This window comes from Acipenser ruthenus, chromosome 32 (genome assembly GCF_902713425.1).
Source record: "Acipenser ruthenus chromosome 32, fAciRut3.2 maternal haplotype, whole genome shotgun sequence".
NCBI lineage: Eukaryota > Metazoa > Chordata > Actinopteri > Acipenseriformes > Acipenseridae > Acipenser > Acipenser ruthenus.
This window is the reverse complement of record NC_081220.1, coordinates 1,126,185-1,138,287: the sequence shown is the minus strand read 5'-3', so window position 1 is coordinate 1,138,287 and position 12,103 is coordinate 1,126,185. Positions and strand designations below refer to the sequence as shown.

Here is a 12,103-nt window from a genome sequence, read left to right as displayed (position 1 = left end):
CACAGTGACAGCTTGGAACAGAGACACACAGTGACAGCTTGTAACAGAGATACACAGTGACAGCTTGTAACAGAGATACATAGTGACAGCTTGGAACAGAGATACACAGTGACAGCTTGGAACAGAGATACACAGTGACAGCTTGTAACAGAGATACACAGTGACAGCTTGTAACAGAGATCCACAGTGACAGCTTGTAAAAGAGATACACAGTGACAGCTTGGAACAGAGATCCACAGTGACAGCTAATTGAGTTTTTATCAGCTCACACAGTCTGTCCCTTCATGCCCCGTGTCCCATATATTACTCCACTTTCTCCTGCAATGACTTTTACTGTGAGAGGCTGATGAAAGTGGAGCACACATTTTAAATCAAGGGATTGCATCTTCATTAAACTGATCCTGACAGCAAAGACTGCAGTTACTAACACTTACCACAAGAGGGAAGCAGGCACTTGATCAAACCCAATCTGTAGGGTTGTGTTATTTTGGTCTTTACAAAACACACAGCACCACTGATTTCCATAATGTAAAACAGTTCCCTGAACATCATATTTTTCTATTAAAACATTCTTAAATACCCTTCAGCAAACTCAAGTGAATAAGATTGTATTTCATTGTATTCTTAAGCAATTTCCATTCAAGCCATCAGACCCAATCCTGCACAGGGTGTACTTATGAACACTATCAAAGAGAAAGCCAGAACAGCACTCATTGTATGAAGTAACGACACAGTAATAAAACAGGCTGTTACAACACAACCCCAGACTGACAGCAATCCCAATCACATCATGTTTCTCCTGCCAGTCTGACCCTTCCCATCCCAGCCATGCTAAACTGCTAATCTTGCTCTGTCAGAACACACAGCACCAAGCCTGTGTTTACACCACTGCTGGGCTACAAGTGGCTGCTGTGCCAAGGAAGACAATTTGCATAGAAAAGACACTTTGCATTGGCAGCACATGCTTCAGTGCTCTGGGAGTGTTTATAGCCCTGTGAGTTTAACACTTCATGATTGAGAGCTGCCCTTCATGGCAACAGAATCCACAACAACAATGACTTTTATCAGCATCTTCATCTGGGCACTTGTCATCTGCACTCAGGGTAAGAATCATTTAGAAAAACACTTTTTATTAAATCTATTTGTGGTTCATTTCTTAATATTCAGTATAAGTGTTGAAATTAAACAGGAAAAACTGAAAATGGTTTGACATTTTATATGTGTTTTTTTATAATTTAATTCACTTGTTTATTACAATTTTCCACATTATTTATTATTTTCAGAATCCAGTGGACAGTATACTGTGACTCAGACTCCAGCAGTGAAATCTGTTCTCCCTGGAGACACAGTTGCTCTGAGCTGTAAAGTCAGCAGCGCAGTGTACAGCGATAGCAATGGCAACCACCTAGCCTGGTACCAACAGAAACCTGGAGAAGCTCCCAAACTCCTGATCTATAGGGCAAGTACCCTTGAGTCTGGGATCCCAACTCGTTTCAGTGGCAGTGGATCTGGGACTGACTTCACTCTGACCATCAGTGGAGTCCAGGCTGAAGATGCAGGAGATTACTACTGTGAGAGTTTACACTACCCCAGCAGTAGCTGGGTGTTCACACAGTGATACACACCCGTACAAAAACCTCCCTCAACAGGCCTGCACAGAGACTGCACCGGTGCAGCTGGGACCTACTGCAGGTGCTGAGGGTGAAGGCAATGAAATGGGACACGGCCTGTGGAGGAGCTCAACTGCACACAAACACACTGAGCTCAATAACAAGGGCTCAAAATAAAAGACAAGATCAATCTGGTAAATATCTTGATTATTCATGTATTCTAATACATTGCAGAGGCTGGAGGGCTGTCATTGGATTTATATTTACTAATTTAGTTTCAAATGAAAAGGAAATGATAATTCTTGATTTATCTACTGTAAGGAAAAGATAAAGATGAACATTGCTAATTTTCTGATACTTAAATACAAACTGAAAATAAACTAAATCAGGTACTTTACTCGTCTTAAAGGAAATAAATAAATATATACATGCATACATACATACATACATAGCATATTACAATCCAACATATTTCTATTGTGTTACAAGTTATTAACGTATTTAAAAATTAATATACAATATTTTTTTTAGTTCTTTACATATCTTCAAAGCAATTTAATATATTTCTAATTGAAACTAGAAATGAAATAAATATAGTGAAATAAATATGAATAAAAAGCTATTTTTATAAAGTATATCAGTAATGCTACAAAATTTAAACCTCACGCTGAAAGTTCAAGCATTTCATTCATCTGAATCATGTTCACTAATTGGTAATAACTATATTAAGGGCTGGGTTTGCTTTGTTTCTTTTAAACACTGAGGACGGCTCTTTTGAGTCGAAACATGTCTGTTGTTTGAAGTTATGGTCTCTGTTTTTAAATAAATGTAGAATGTTTGAAATATCACAATGGTGAATTAACCAGTTTTGTTTTCCAGCTATAAAGTGTAGCTTTGACAGGAACACAGCCAGATGTTTAGCTGTGGAAGCTGCTGTATGTGCAAGGACTTGGCACTATCAGTGTGAAGCTCTGTGTGGAATGCATGCTTTCACAGGCTGATACAACCAATGCATCGCATTGAAAGAGGAACAAACCATTCTGACTTCATTGTCAACCATACAGGACATTGTCAGTCAACGAGCAGACTGGGGTAACAGAGTGATATACTGTAAGCAAGGAGCTAGTCAAGTCTTGTGAGGCTTTTGTCTGCTCCTTGTCTGGTAAAGCAGGAGATGATGTTGAATGGGGTTACAGATTGATCTGCAGCAGAAAATGATGCATGCAGCTCTCCCACATCCCCTGCCTGCGCGCACTGCTGTGTTTTGTGTTGTGTGTTGTTTTCAGAGCGGTCGTTGTTTATATTTGTATTTATTTGTAATGATTGCAATGTTAAATCAATCATTTTTCACAGGTATTTATTGCACCGCGCACTTTAGTGTGCTTCTGGTGCTGAACGTTTACTGCTGTGTATTAATCTGCTGCTAACATTCCATTTCTTTTTATCTGCAATAAAATAAAAGATTCTTTTTTAATTGGAAGAGGCCGTGTTACTGATCCCATCCTTGATTTGCTTTCAGAATAAAATAACCTGTAACAGTTTTATTTGTCCAGTGTCTTACACACTAATCTGGCGTAGACCGACTCCAAATGTGATTATGTATTTCAATTCTGCGTAAGCCCTGCCTAGCGGGTGTTACAGTTACATAAAAGGACTCTATAGAGTCCTAATGCAAAAAGAAAGAGCAAAAAGCAAGTTGGGAAAGGGGAGGAGGGTGTCAGTAAATATCCAGAGTGCTCTGAGATTTAAACACAAAACACACAGCTGATAGGAAAGAGGAAACACTCTCTGAGCCTCCAGCTCAATACAGCAAATCATGGAATAAAGAGATTCAGTGACAGCTAACACAGGAGCTGCTCTGTGTTCAAGTGAATAAAGTGCACTCATTAATGTGACCTCTGATAGACACAGTGCAGATATTAATACTGACCACAAGAGGGAGCCAGAGCACCACTGCTGTCATTAATGTAATAACAGTATAGTAATAAGACAATTGAAATAGGCAGCAGTTACATCCCCAGTCAGCCCAGTTCTTTATCCAAGGCGTCTTAGGGTGTGTGAACTATGCATCAGCTGCAGAGTCACTTACAATTAAGTCTCACCCAAAAGACGGAGCACAAGGAGGTTAAGTGACTTACTCAGGGTCACATAATGATTTACTGGCTGAAGTGGGATTTGAACCGGGGTACAAGCCCTTTTCTTTAAACACTGGACCAGACAGCCTCCTGTTAATACAATGCTCTTCACACCCAGTCATCTAAACACTACAGTGTGGTCTGTGTCTGGAGGATGGAGCTGCTCACAATGACGCATGCTGGGAAACACTGACTCTAATATCTCAACATCTGCAACTTCCCCCCCTGCCAGTGAATATTAAAGAATGTTAAAATGTCCCTTTAGCAGGCCAGCATTTTAAACACAATGATTCTCCCCTTGCTCTCCTCTCTGAGAGTTGCTGTAAGCTGTCTGTCCCACACCCCAGTTATTCCTGCAGACTCACATAAGTGTGTGTCAGCATAGAGGCTACAGCATGTCATTCCACCAGCATGGGAAGGAATTTCTGTTGCAATTCCACAGCCCAGCAGCACAGACTGCACTACACTCTGTGACCACAAGAGGGAGAGAGAGAGCGCTGTAGAAATGCGCAGATAGTAAACTCGATGTTTTGTAATATCAATAAAAATACGCGATTGACATTTTTTACAATAGGTGTCAGTTCTGAGTGTTAAAAATGTAATATTTACAACAGCTAGAAACTTGTTTGAGGGACTGTTTTATCCAAAGCGCAATTATATTTAATACATTTGTCCTTTATAATGTTACTGAAAAAGCTGTTTCTGGTGACGTCCAGTGGATTATATTTGGAATCTTTGGTTCTGTCGTTCAGTATTCTGAGACGACGACAAATTAATAGCTCAGTTGGTTACAGTGAAAGTACCATGCACCAGTCAGCCCGGCTAGCTCAGTCGGTAGAGCATGAGACTCTTAATCTCAGGGTCGTGGGTTCGAGCCCCACGTTGGGCGTCCTTTTTAAATACAAATTGAAGATGTTTCTTCGAGACAACGGAGCAATGTCTGATTATGTTCACATTGTATACAGTATTGCAACAAAATTACTTATTGGTCATTCTCATATAGCAATTGCTATTGTAAAAAGCATGCATCGTTTATAGCTATAACGATATTGAAATAAATAATCTTACTTTTTTGGGTTGGCTTCAATCCGTTTCTTTTTTTACAATTGTCATTACATCTTTCATGGAGCAACAGTTGGTATGTGCGTAATAAACCCAATTGGGCCTTGATACAATAGACAACCCTAGCCCTCTCATGCATGAATTATGGTAACCTTAAACAAGATTTTTTTCAAATGGTTTTTATTAGTCTTCAGGGCCTATAAAAACATAAAAAGTTTATGTTTTTATAGATTTCACTGCTGCTACGTGGGCTCCCTGCTTCCTCTCCCTGCGTGTCTGGCTGCCATTCCCCATCATCACTATCACTTGATTGTGATGGAATCTCCTCTACTACCCTGGAGCTCGATGCTCTTGATGCCTGGCTAAGAAAATAACAATACTACTAATAAAACTGCGACTACTTCCACACAGCTGCTGTGAATAATAATTATTCAGAAAATTCATTTTCAATTAAAAAACAGTTGAGAGAAGATAAAATGATTCAAATGATCCTATTTATGGACCACACTGCAATATATAGGTCTTATAGGACAAAAAATATTTAGCATAGGCCTATAGAAGAACATAGGCCTAATGTGCATTATGAATCTTAATAGTGCATGACGTCCACTTAAGTGGACATATGGTTTAACATAAACTGAAAAAATTAAAGTGACTATTAGAACAAAACATATACCATGTTATTCCCTAAACATGACTTTCTTTGAATATATTTTGTACCTGCTCTGCTCTTTTTGTGTAAAAAGGATTTCACAGAAATCCTTGAGGTGCTCGGTGCTGCTGAACTTTACTCTGCCATTTTACTGTCACCGTTATGTTTTTTGTAGTACCTATCAAATGCCACTAGATGGCAGGCGTTTTAATTTCGGTAGACGTCCACTGAAGAGGATACCATGCATCAGTGATGTCAAGACAGAGTTTCTATAGGAGATAATCACTTAAAAATAGCTGTCCACTGTAGTGACCTCTATGCGTGAAAGGGCTAGTCTGTGCTGAAATAAATAATGCGGTTTTCTATTGTAACAAACGCAGCTTGTCAGGATTATATTATGATGTTTCCGAGCTGCTGAACGTTTCTCATCACAGGTTTACTGGATTGACAAAAAGGTGATTGCCAAAAAGAATGCTATCTCGAAACACTAGTCTTGTCAAGCCGAAATAGCTCAGTTGGGAGAGCGTTAGACTGAAGATCTAAAGGTCCCTGGTTTGATCCTGGGTTTCGGCAAACAAAGAGGCGATATTTCTTTTGTATTACTTTGAACTAAAAAAAGTATATTTTTTTCTTCAGTGGAATTGGAAGAAATAACAGCGTATCAGAGTGCCATTTTCTCATGTGATTAAGAAATGCAAAATGCATCGTCCCTGGGTGGGCTTGAACCACCAACCTTTCGGTAAGCAGCCGAACACGCTAACCGATTGCGCCACAGAGACCAACCTGTTAAACCACCAAAGCATACGGGAGTGATTAGCAAGGCGAGATGCTGCAGAACGTGATCGAGGGAGCAAAACTCAGCAGAACCTGAGATCACATCTAAGAAGAAAGCAACACGGGGCAGGAAAGTCTATGTAATCAATTATGGCAGCACAGCATATGTCGTTTTGTTAGATAACACCCTGGGAGACAACAGAGCAGTGTGTGTAAATAGCTACAATGGAAACCATATACTTACGACTTAATTTTGATACAGAACTGTGGTCATGTGTAATCTGTTTTCATTATGATAATAAAGCTACAGTTCAGTGGATTATATTTGGAATCTTTGGTTCTGTCATTCACTATTTCTCAAATAAGATGACAAATTAATAGCTCAGTGGGTTACAGTGAAAGAAACACGCACCAGTCAGCCTGGCTAGCTCAGTTGGTAGAGCGTGAGACTCTTAATCTCAAGGTCGTGGGTTCGAGCCCCACGTTGGGCGTCCTTTTTAAATACAAATTGAAGATGTTTCTTCGAGACAACGGAGCAATGTCTGATTTTGTTCATATTGTATACAGTATTGCAACAAAATTACTTATTGGTCATTGTCAAATAGCAATTGCTATTGTAAAATGCGTGCATCGTTTATAGCTATAACGAAATTGAAATAAATAATCTTACTTTTTTGGGTTGGCTTCAATCCGTTTCTTTTTTACACTTGTCATTACATCATTCATGGACAACAGTTGATATGTGCGTAATAAACCCAATCGGCCCTTGATACAACCCTGGTCTGTGCTGAAATAAATAACACAGTTTTCTATTGTAACAAGCACAGCTTGTCAGGATGGCCGAGTAGTCTAAGGCACCACACTCAAGGACTTTGTCTTGCCAAAGAATTGTGTCTTCTGGTCTCCGAATGGAGGTGTGGGTTCAAATCTCACCTCTGACAGTGCAATTTTACTTACTTTTAAAAAGAATACTTGTGTTCATTTTACTATAAAAGATTGTTTCAAGGAAATCAACAGCTGATACCAAACTCTTGTCAGCACTCAATACCATTTTAATTTCTTACACTTTTATTTATGTTTTCTGTTGTTGGTAAATTAACCCAATACATTATTGCATTCCGCCACGTCATTAGATGATCAAAGCCCCTTTGTGCCAGTGCGCATTCAGAGGAGACACGCTGAGAGAATCCGTCTTCTGTGTCACTCAGTATTGCCAGCTTTCCCCCGTTGGTGATATATTGGTCAGCATAGCTGCTTTCCAAGTAATTGGCCAGAGACGATTCCAAGCCAATACAACTGTGTTTATGCCCACGTTTCAAATAATGACATTTATAAAAGCAAATCCCATTGTTTTATGTTTTCTTTACTTTTAAAGGCTACGAATATGGATTGTTTTCCTTGTATCGTCGGCATTACCACGTTTGGCATGCTTGCTGTGCTCTCTAGCATTGCATAACAAACACACCCTACGCCAGGACTTCGTGGCGCAACGGTAGCGCGTCTGACTCCACCTCAGAAGGTTGCGTGTTCAAATCAGTTCGAGGTCAAAGCCTTCTTTGTTTCTATTCCACACTATTTCATTTTTTAACGTGTTTGGATTTGAATGTTTCCGTGCATTTATTTAAACAATTTAGCCTACACAACATATCGATTGTATAGCGATCAAACAGAGATTTATTGTATTGAGATTCATTTATATGTTTCATTTGATACTGCACAATAAATTAAAGTGACTCCCAAATTAATGTTGGCCAGTCTTCAATGACATAGTTGGGTAATAAAGTCATATTAACACTTCCTTGCATGAGATATTGAAAATAGCTCTGCAAATACTAGTTTTGAAGAAATTTAAAGTACAGCAAGTAATTGACTAATTCTACACTTTGTGTGTGTCAGAATGGCCATGTCAATGGGATTCTCTCCTCCTTGCTGCATTTAATGTTTTCCTTTGGCCTGATCAGACCATTCTCAGTATGGTGGGTTATTCAAGGACCCTTCACTAATTCATTGTGTGAACCTGGGGCCAAAGACTTTCCTCCTCCATTGAGCTGTAACCCTATTTTTATATTGAACAGTAACAGGGCAATTACTATACCTTCAGTTATTTAGCATGAAGATAAAATTTAAGGAAGACAGCACCCCCCCTCATTTGTCCCTTTTATTAAATATGTATTAGGTAACAATTTTCATATATAAATTCTATTTCAGTATACAATTATGTATTGTCATGAACCAGGCTTCAACAAGAAACAAACTAGAGCACTGCTTCACTGATTTATGAATATATGTTTAACTGTTAATTATTTTGAAGCCTCGTGTGTAAAAATAGTAATGCATGAGGGGGGTGTCGTGTTGAAATGTTTTAAACTAACTTCATTTGAAAACAAAAGCTGGTGCAAAGTTAAACCAAAGTTAACCACCAAAGCCAGGCCTGTCCACTTTCTCTTATGTTGGGCCCTTCTCCCTGACGGATTCTCTTGTCTCTTTAAATTTACGTTGTGGTGGATTCATAAATGATTTTCCCACAACAGCAGCAGCAGCTCCATCTACTGGACAAAACCTAGACATGCACGTTGAAACAATGATCCAGTTCAATATCTACAAAGCCTAAACAAGAAACTATTAGCGAAGCCCCGAAAAAGAAAATCTTATACAAAACTGTTTAAAATCAAATGTTTAATTTTTAATCTAACCATTTTTAGATACTGTGGAACTACTTCTCTCAGTGGATGGTGACACAAATATAAATTATTAAAATACAGTTTAAAGTCTTCTTTATTTACCAACAACACCACACTCCTAGACCCATTTAATAATATCAATAATACACTCCAGGGTCTGTGTGTTATCATGAGATATATCACCACTTCCTGGGCGGTTGAAGAACTCGACTTCGTCTAGTGCCTCCCAACGCACCCAAGGCGTGGTGATATTACCTCATGATAACACACACACCCTGTCGTGTATTACTGCTTCATTAATGTAGTCATTAGGTTTATATGTCACATTCCTTTGTTGTCACTGTATTGATTTAGATATTCGGGTTGGATACCTTGGAAGCCAGCGGAACTCCAGCGTTTCTCCGACAACCACTGATAACCCCTCCCGTGATGATCGGCGCTGCCATGACAACCCATGACATCACCCGCACAAGTTACAACACGGCGAGTCATTTTTTGTAGCACAGTATTAACGTGTTATTGTTTTCACAAAATAACATCAATAAGATTATCAGATCACCTGCTAGTGTGTACTAAACAAAACCTCAAATATCAGTGAATTGATACAGAGACAAGCCGTGGCACCAGCAAGGGGTTAAAATGAAATTAATAAATAAATTATGACATGAAACAAAAGTACATGTTGGTGTATTTTAATCAAAAATCCATGCATCCATAATTCTGATTATAATCTCACAGCTAATTCTTTACAAATGATCAATTTCTATATTTCTCGGAGTGCTAATGTGGTGTTACCATTTAACACATTAATGGATTTTAGAAATCATCTATGCTAGTCTGCCCCTCAAACAGTTTTAAATATAATTTAGATTTAAATAGCAGTTCCATGTTGTAATTTAAATACATATGAGCTACCAAAACGTATTTTTGTTTCATGTCATTATTAATGTATTTACTTATTTCTTTGGTTAAACCTTAATCCAGCCTTACATTTTAACTTCTTGAAGTTACCACAGCGTGTCTATGTATGAATTACTGAAGAGTAACATTTGTGATTTGATTACTCTAGCAGATGAACTGATAATGTATGGATGTTATTTTGTAAAAACAATACAATATTAAAAAAAGAAATACTACAACATTTAATAAATAAATAAATTATACACCAAACTGAAGCACATTTGTTTAGTCTTAATATCATAACAAATATACTTATTATGAATACGCAATTCCTTTTATTTGTTGGAAAACGGTCTGGAAATGAAGTATTTTTTTAATACAGTCCTATTTGAGTATTTAAAATATGGTTACATTCAAATGCCAGCAACGGTGTGTTAATTTAACGAAGCGCCTAACGCCGCTCGGAACGTTCGCATTTTTAAATCCTAACGGTCTCTGCTCAGCTGAGTGGAATGTTCACGAGCCGGTTGCCTAGCAGCGTCTCCCCCTCCTTCTCTGCCCCGCCCTCTCGCCCTCTCTCGTTGCTCCAGCTAGGAGTTCAAATTTAGCTTCGTTATATTAGCGCAATTCTTTACTAACTTTTACAAATTAGCTTATTAGGGGCTTCGTGTTTTTAAGATGGTTCAGGTGCAGTCCGGACAGACTGACTGGAGCATCATTACAGTATACCGCACTGCGCTCGGCTTTGTGTGGCGGCTGATACACAAAATAATGAACGACTGTTAAATAAATCACATGTATTGCTTTTTAATGCTAAATATGTATCTGGTATTCTAAGTATTATCTACAATTAATAATTCAGCTCTATTCATATTTAGAATGTAATACAGTATTAAGACGGGTCCAGTATTATAAATAAATAAACACGCTTTAAGAGAAACAGCAGTGATGTTTATTGTCCATTCCCATACATTCTCTATATGTTTCTACATTGTGGTTGCACAGGGACAAGGGACTCAGTGATGTTAAAAAAAAAAAAAATAGAGCCAACAATTAACTAATATAGAAAGGAAGGGGGGAGAAATGTATTGCCTGTGTGCAGTACCTTACACTTTTCTCTATTAAATGTCATTTGCCATGTGTCTGCCCAGTTCTGAATGCTGTCTAGATCATTTTGAATGACCTTTGCTGCTGCTACAGTGTTTGCAACTCCTCCTATTTGGAACTGCAAACACAAGTCAAAAAGGAAGTTAGAAAGGCCAAGAGAGATAGATATAAATGCACATTGCTAAGGGGGCTAAAACCAATTCCAAAATGTTTGTCCAATATTATAACAGCAAGAGAACATTCAAAGAGGAGGTTAAATGTCTAAGAGATACAAATGGCTAAATCATAGACAAAGAAAACAAAAATAGCAAATATATGAAATGATCACTTTTCACAAGTTTTTACAAAGGAGGATACGGACAACATTACCATTTATTAGCAGACACCCTTATCCAGGGCGACTTACAATCGTAAGCAAATACATTTCAAGTATCAAAGTACAAGTAATAATACTTTTGGTTCAAGCAAGTACAATTGTGACAAAATACAATTCAATAATACAGCAGATAACAGTGTCAGTGATAGTTACATCAGGATCTGATTAAATACAAAATACTACAGATTAAACACTTGGCAGATTACAGTACTCTGAAATACAGGATTAAATGCAGTAAAATAGGGGGCAGATAAGAGCAAGTAAAGTGCATTTAAGGAAGGGTGATAGTGTCCCAGGCGAAAAAAAGAGGAGTTCTACAGGTGCTGTCTGAAGAGGTGAGTCTTAAGGACGCACCGGAATGTGGTCAGGGACTGGGCAGTCCTGACATCTGTAGGAAGGTCATTCCACCACTGCAGGGCGAGGGTGGAGAAGGAGTGGGCTCTGGAGGCAGGGGATCGTAGAGGAGGTAGAGCCAGTCTTCTAGTGCAGGCGGAGCGGAGAGGTCGAGTGGGGGTGTAGGGAGAGATGAGGGTCTGGAGGTAGCTGGGTGCAGTCTGGTCAAGGCATCTGTAGGCTAGTACAAGAGTCTTGAACTGGATGCGAACGGTGATCATGAGCCAATGATAGTTGGGAAAGTACAGGAGGTCAGATTTAGACAGGTTGAGTTTGAGGTGATGCAGGTGCATCCAGGAGGAGATAACAGACAGACAGGAAGAGATACAGGAGGGGATGGTGGAGTCGGAGGTGGGGAGGAGAGGAAAATCTGAGCATCATCAGCATAGCAATGGTATGAGAAACCATAGGAT

General features: G+C 38.9%; 3 non-coding genes across 3 annotated transcripts; 2 read left to right on the top strand and 1 right to left on the bottom strand.

The window, feature by feature from the left end:
• Positions 1-4,561: 4,561 nt before the first annotated feature.
• Positions 4,562-4,634, top strand: trnak-cuu (transfer RNA lysine (anticodon CUU)). Its single transcript has one exon. It is a non-coding gene; the product is annotated as a tRNA-Lys (tRNA).
• A 1,530-nt stretch (positions 4,635-6,164) lies between these two features.
• trnas-gcu (transfer RNA serine (anticodon GCU)) lies at positions 6,165-6,238 on the bottom strand. Its single transcript has one exon. It is a non-coding gene; the product is annotated as a tRNA-Ser (tRNA).
• A 413-nt stretch (positions 6,239-6,651) lies between these two features.
• Positions 6,652-6,724, top strand: trnak-cuu (transfer RNA lysine (anticodon CUU)). The gene has a single exon. It is a non-coding gene; the product is annotated as a tRNA-Lys (tRNA).
• Positions 6,725-12,103: the final 5,379 nt, after the last annotated feature.